We start from the raw sequence: 7,482 nt of genomic DNA, 5'->3' as shown, positions 1-7,482 counted from the left end.
TCAGCGTCTACTTGTCACGTAAATGGTCATCTTTTGAAATCCTTTTGTAGTACCTAGAATGTTGCAGTTTCGTGGATTGCGAGTGACTACAAACGAGATCTATCAATTTTCATTGTCATCCAGTCTTCGTGGTCTTCATTTTTTTGTATTCGATATCCTCTTTAAATAACAACGTCTAGGATATTTTTTTGTGAATATTATCGACGGTATGTGTCTATAAAAATTAGTTATATTCTCCATGCCAAGTTGGAAAGATTTTCCCTTTTATGTGGCAGTTGGCATGTGGGAAAATAAAGGAAATGATGTGTATCTTTGTCTATTATACATCCGGTCGGTGGCTTTCTTTGTATTTATCTAAATTATAAGTGCATAAATAAACGGAAAACCACTCATTAGTTGATTATACTGTCTATTTGGAGGTTTCGTGTTAAACGCTTACTGATATCTATTCCCCCCTAAAATGATAAAGGTTAAAACTCATTGAAATCTAGAAAACTGAAACATTTGTTTCAAATAACACGAAGTATGACAAAAAAGAAGACACTTGCATACACGTACTGAACGTTATCGCCCAATTACAAGCATAGATATCATGCGCTCGCAAATCCTAATGTGTTTCAAACGTATTTCGCTATTTAAACAGCATTGTCTTTATATATTATTTTTTATACTGACATGATTGATAAATTTTTTCTTAAATTTGTTTATATATTCGAGAATTTAAAGATATCACGGTTCCAACTCACTGTTAATCTACATGTACCTGACACTAAGGTTTGGTATACTTTGGATTTGTCTGAAAGATTCTAGATTATAACCATATAGTCGTTATAAAATGAGGTGAACATTTCATATATAAAGTAGTAGATAGCCTGTTCTAAATTAAAGCTTTGCATGAAAGAAATATATCCCGTAATTTTAGTTCAAAATTTTGCAACAGCAAATTTCAATGACACAATATGCTCATTTTCATTTCGGTACTGGCTCCTGGCTTTCGGTTTACCAGCAGAGGTATCGACCGTCTGGTAGTAATTACAATACCGGCACCAATTAAACTGCACAAGATATGCTTTTCGACCATAAATGTCTCTTCAGTGAGGTTCGAGGCAAGAATATTTGAAATTCCAAAACTTATTCAGACCTGATATAACAAAAAAGAATGCAGTTAAAGCCAAATCCTGACAAGTAATCATCGCTTTGCAAGATGGGGATAATTCCTAAATATTAGATAATTTTTAACATTTCGTAAAATTAAATTTGAATAACACAATATTCGTATTTAAAAAACATTGTGATATCAGGCGTTCCGAAAGGGTAATCAGTTCTGTAAAACTACTAGTAGCCGTCGTTTTGCACTTGCAGGTGAAAAGTCAGAGATAAGTAACATTGGCTTAAGTCACACTAGCGGAAGAGTGAACAGTATTGTGATAACACCTTCATGATTTTTTTGACTGTTTATGTCACAAATAACCACAAATATATTTGAATTGTCGTAACCACAATCTCTTTAGTTTTTCCACTATTACCACAACCAATGATTAGTATTTACAAATAAGTCACAACACGATGGAAACCAAACTTGGGCAGAATCTGCTGTCCATTTTGCCTGACAAATAACCACTGTCGTTAAGTTACGATACATACATTGTTGTCCAAGTCATAGGTTAGTGAACACGTGCTTTTTCGGTTCACAACGTTTTCATGGCCAATACCTCCCTTCTATTGATGGATACTGTCCAAGCATTATTCTTACTGATTTTTTTAGCATGCATATACATATTTTCTCAGGCACTTCCAAAAGACTTATTGTGTTTAGCCATGCCGACATATGTTATCCGAATATCTATATCTTCTAACGACAATATTAGCAATTGAACATGCAACCTCCTAAGATTAAATGATATATTATCCATAGATAATTAACTTTATGCATTCTACAAACATTAAGACAGACACATTTATAATAAGAATTGTTTATTACTATTTCCTTTTTTATTTTAAAAAAAGCATGTACATATCCGGAGCAGGAAAATTCATGTTTGTGCACAGACACCAATAGAAAAACGTCAGAGGCTGTTCAAATCAGTGAAGTGAAACCAAAATGTAAGTATTTGCATTGCCTTGAGTTTCGTTTAATCAACATTTCCGTTTATTTTCTTTAAACGGCGATTTTTGTTTTCACCGATAAAGAAAGTGGTATTAAAAGTATATTCAAAATTATAAGACTAAGAATAATTTGATTGTACACTGATGCTTTTTGCTTACATCATACATGTATGTAACACTTTTAATGATTTCAAGAATTTGTTAAATTTCGCACAAAAATATATTTCCATTAGTGAAGTTAAACGATACAATTTGGTTTTCATCAATTAAAAAGTCGTACGAAAGATTACCATATAAACCTTGAAAATATATATGCTGCAATACTTTCTAATTGTCGAAAGAAAAAAAGATAACCAAACAATTATTTCACTTATCAAAAATATTCGTTATACTCTGATAAAACGTCTTCGGTAGGATAGGATTATATGGCATTTAGAATCATAAAAAACAAGACACTTCCATTTAAAAAAAGCATTTGATTTTATTGTAAAAGATGGTATGATATTGTAGTCATGTATTCACCGTAGCTTGCTTAGTGAGGATATGTCACTTTTAATTCTCCTGTGGTGCAACACACATGCAAAATGTAAAATAATTGATTTTGGTCATATTAAATATAAGTAACTACCTTTTCTTGAAGGAATATGCTTCTGACATTTTAATCATATCAGCATGTTATCATAGGAAATATAGTATAGCATTTTTTTTTTCTGGTTAGGCTGTTTGATTTTATCGAAGTAATTATAAGAGGGTATCTGACTGGCATTGTTCTTATTCTCTCCGTCATATTTGCCTAATTTTTAAAAACTGATGAAAAAATGTACGTACGAAACAGTATTAAATAATGTCACATGCTTTCTGTCATGTCTTGTTTTATACAAAATACATATATGTGAACGACAAGAATTGTCAGTCACTTGTTCAACATTGAAACGTCCAAAAGATATATAGTTTATTGTTTTCTGTTTGGTATAATATTAAAAATTAAGATTCAATTTGTTACATCTAGTGATCGTTTATTTGGCAATCAAAACGGTATTTGGAAGGCCATATAATTTACTTCAATTTAGGATAGACTCTTGAATTTTAAAGAGTCGAAATAAGATGAACGGATCATATTAACCCGAAGGAAAATATAATACAAGCCCAAACGAAAAGATATAAACAACTCTAAATTGAAAACAACGTTCAAACCTATGATTGCGTTGGATAAAAACTGCAATTTTATACGTGTGCAAGTAAAACAAATTTCTTTGTAGAGGGGTCTAAATACAGCACAAACAACATTTTCCAAAAGATCAAAAAGTGAAAAGTATATTTTAACAAAACGCATTTGACTAACAGGTCGAACAACTGATGTTCTTAAACCCTGCTGACTGCCACATTGTATATATATAAGACGAAACACGATTAAAAATGAACCATTTTTTGTTCGGTTTCGAATTTAGTAGTTTATTCTGAAGCTTTTTGTAAAATTGATTCCTCCTTCTGACATTACTGATAACATACTTTTTTCTTAAACTTGTTGATGTATTTAAAAAAGGAAACATGTCACTGTCCTATTCACCGTTAAGCTACATGTACCTGACACTTTGGTTTGGTATACATTGGATTTGCCTGAAAGAGAGGCGAAAAATACCAAAGGAACATTCAACCTCATAAGTCGAAAATAAACTGACAACGCCATGGCTAAATAAGAAAAAGACCAATAGACAAATAATAGTACACAAAACCACAACATAGAAAACTAGAGACTGAGCAACATAAACCCCACCAAAAACTGGGGTTGATCTCAGGTGCTCCGGAAGGGTAAGCAGATCCTGCTCCACAAACGTTTCTAGATTATACACATAAAGTCGTTTTACAACATAGTGTACATTTCCACAGGTAAATTAGTACATATTATGTTTCAAATGTTTTGTGTTAATGCTTTTTGTAAATTATAGTCTTATGTTAGCGTAAGAGTCGAACTAACATTAAAACACTGGTATCTTTGATAATTTTTCCAAACCATGTTGTCTGCTCACGTTATTCAAAACACACTTGTTTTGCGCCCTACATTTTATCACGCAAGTTTGATTTTCTTTTTTCTGTTAATTCTTTATCATAATGAAATATGCTCAATGAATCTTTACTTTTTTGCAATCATAATTATATTAACTTTGTATCTTTTTGATACAGTAGTATGCAGTAATATAATAAATCTATTGTACAAAAATGTTGTACTTTATTACGCTAGCAACACATGTTTTTATTTAAGTCATTTTGTGTTTAGGTATTACTTTCATTTAAAACAATGTTTTGGTTTTTTTCGTCATTTAATTTCAGCTATGCACTATTACTAGCTTTTATACATCAACGGAATAAAAAAAGAGGGTTGAAAGCTATTAATAATTTTGCTTCAACCCAAAATACTCAAATACGGTCTTTTCTTACTAGTGGATAAAACATGTTCTTCTTGCAGACTGAGTTTGTTAATTCAAACGCCATATTAAATTTAAACTTAATTCTTAAGTATTCCAATTGATATGATTTTTCATTTATCTAGCGTCTATTGACATGATTGAGGAAGAATACTTCAACTGTACATATCAACTTGACAATATGGCAATACACTCAAAGGAATTAAAACCATATGCTCATTTGCACTTAATTAATTCACGTGAGTATGTTGACAATCATTTATTGCTAAAGCTTTACACTATATGGGCTTGTGCTGTCAGATTTAGCATACGTTTAATTGCATATACGAGCAAACGGGTTTCTAAAAGCTGATAGCAAAAACAGTCGTTTCTAATGACTTGCTGAGTTCAAAGGAAATAGGAGAAACAATATTTATATTTTATCAAGTAGGCTCCATTCTCAATTTTATGCCTATATTTTTTTCTGCTTTTGGAATATCGACACACATTTTGAGGAAAACTTACACATGTTATACAAATAAGTACTGTAACACATTCTTTTAATTTTTTTTTTTCAAAATAAAAATGAAAACAGACTCATACTAGAACAATACAATAAACAATACAGCAACCTTGTAAAGCTACTTACAACAAAATCCATTAATTTCAGCATAGTTTAACATGTGTCTCTTAAATATATTGAACTGTTCTTCAACTGGTTTTGGTTTCTATACATCCCTGGCTTTCAAATATTCGGCTATGAGCATTCCTGGTGAAGGTAAATCCAGAAAAGTGCTTCGCACGCATGCAATAATTTATAACGTGTTGTTTTTCATTTTCTACAGTACATTACTGTTAGAAAATTGTTGTCCATATGTCAACATATAATATATAATAATTTTCAGCAATATTGAGGTAGAGCTCCATATACCCATGGACACCATTCAGCCAGCGAATAACTGTCCGGTCTAGATCATGACTCAACAAGAAGTATAAGATAAGATAAACATACCAAATAGTTCTTTATCGAGTTGTCCTAAAGACGTTGCGCCAATGATCTTAAATAACATATCAGAATAACTGGTGTTCTCCTTAAATTGTGATTCACTCAGTCCAAACGGTGTGGGAAATTGACCAACATATTAAAACACACACAATTCACGATTGCGTACCCAAAAAAAGGCTATCAGTCCAAGGCTGTTCTCTTTTGGTCCATATTAATTTATAAGGTGATTTAAAAAATACTAATTAAACATCACATTATAACAAAAAATCAGTTTAGATTTCTGGTTTAAGATTACACTGTGTATCAAGCAATTAAAAACACAATAATATTTCCTTCATTTAATTGGTGAAAAACAATATTTCCTAAAAAATAGGAAGGAAGGATGTTGAATTTCCTCGAAAAGACGATTTGGTTTTGAAACACTCAACGTAATAGTTGGCCATAAATAAAAGTTAACGTTTTGAATAGGATCTGAATTGTCAGTTTTTGTTCTATATTTAAAGCAACTCTTCGTAAATTTTCACCTTTGAAGTAGATACTTGCTTGTTTTTGTTCTAATGAAAGATGTTAGATTGTCTTTTTTCTTTTTCGAGTGATGGCCTTTCGTTATACCTAAAACAGATTCGGACAGTTCACCAAAGAACTTATCATGACGGTTCTGCAAAAGTCCATATTTAAGGTAGAACTGTTTAGAACAGTTAAATGACAGCTTATTCGTACAGCTGTCAAGGCAGTTTAGAACTGACCCTAACTATATACTAGACATTTATACATATCTGATGATTTATGACTATTCTTTTTTAGATTGAAACCTCAAGATTTTAAAGCGTTTATCAGCTGATATTAGACTGATGTTAGGTGAAATAATTCCTCCAGCATCTGACTTATATTTTGATAAGTTTTAACAACAATAACACACACCTCTCGTTAAAACAATGTACATGTATCACTGTTCGCTAAACTAGAAAACAAGATTTGATATAGCTTGAATCTAACAAAGCGGTTAGATAAATCTGATTGTTGCAGTCTAACCTATACCATAAGACTTAAAATGTATCCTTTTTCACTATGTATTTTCAGGTGAACGTTTTTCATAATTCATGATACATACCTCGAGGTAATTGAACACTAACTAATGAAGTTAACTTAATTCTACGTGTGGACTTGACAATCAAAACTTATCAGAATGTTTAATTTGAAAACAAAACTCAGTTCAACTGTTGTCCATCTGAATATACAACTAAACCACTATTCCCTTTTTAAGTTAAATATTGATTCCTTAAACTGACCATTACAGATCGAATTACAGCAATCTTCTTCAAACATAAATTAGGAAAATAATCATAACAAACATAATATCAAACGAAGGCAAATAGGTTTCTAAAATTAATCAAGAACAAGGATAAAAAGATGGATTTTTGTCTCTCAATTGTCCCCATTTAAAAAAAAAGATCGAAAAAACAACACAAACATATACCATGATAATAACAACCAGTACACAAAAAGTACTTGTTTTAGAAAAATGTGGTGTAAGATTTCGAATATTAATGCGAACACTATCCTCCAAAGTCGATGTTGATAGAATAAAGGCTAAACAACCAGTACCACAGATTTTTAACGTGCTAGTTGACAAGGTAAATACTCCACACGAAGAAATCATATTTAACCCGGATACATTATTTTGCCTCCAAGTCAAGCAGTCTTGGTTGTAATTTCAAATGCCGCTTGATCAAGGGAGAATCGCTAACGCCAGTTTTCCATTCGTTGTTGTGACCGCTTGTGATCGTAACCACGACATCCTGAAACCGACTAGATCACCTCCCCCATTAGTCCACTTATCCAAAGCAAAGACGAAACAACAAAGATGCGAACTTAAAGAAAACATATTATTCACTAATTTGCCAAACCCATACCGTATAGTTAGCAATACGATGCATTTATATAAATAAGGTCAAATAATTCATGTGA

At 31.7% G+C, this 7,482-nt stretch overlaps 1 long non-coding RNA gene across 1 annotated transcript; it reads left to right on the top strand.

Moving 5' to 3' along the window:
- The first annotated feature begins 223 nt into the window (after window positions 1-223).
- Window positions 224-6,404, top strand: LOC127704686 (uncharacterized). Its single transcript, XR_007983464.1, has 3 exons — window positions 224-2,103; window positions 4,655-4,768; window positions 6,319-6,404. It is a non-coding gene; the product is annotated as an uncharacterized LOC127704686 (long non-coding RNA).
- Window positions 6,405-7,482: the final 1,078 nt, after the last annotated feature.

This window comes from Mytilus californianus, unplaced genomic scaffold (assembly GCF_021869535.1).
Source record: "Mytilus californianus isolate M0D057914Y unplaced genomic scaffold, xbMytCali1.0.p SCAF_6, whole genome shotgun sequence".
Taxonomy (NCBI): Eukaryota; Metazoa; Mollusca; class Bivalvia; order Mytilida; family Mytilidae; genus Mytilus; species Mytilus californianus.
Note: the sequence above shows the minus strand (reverse complement) of the source record. Positions and strands in the feature narration are given on the sequence as shown.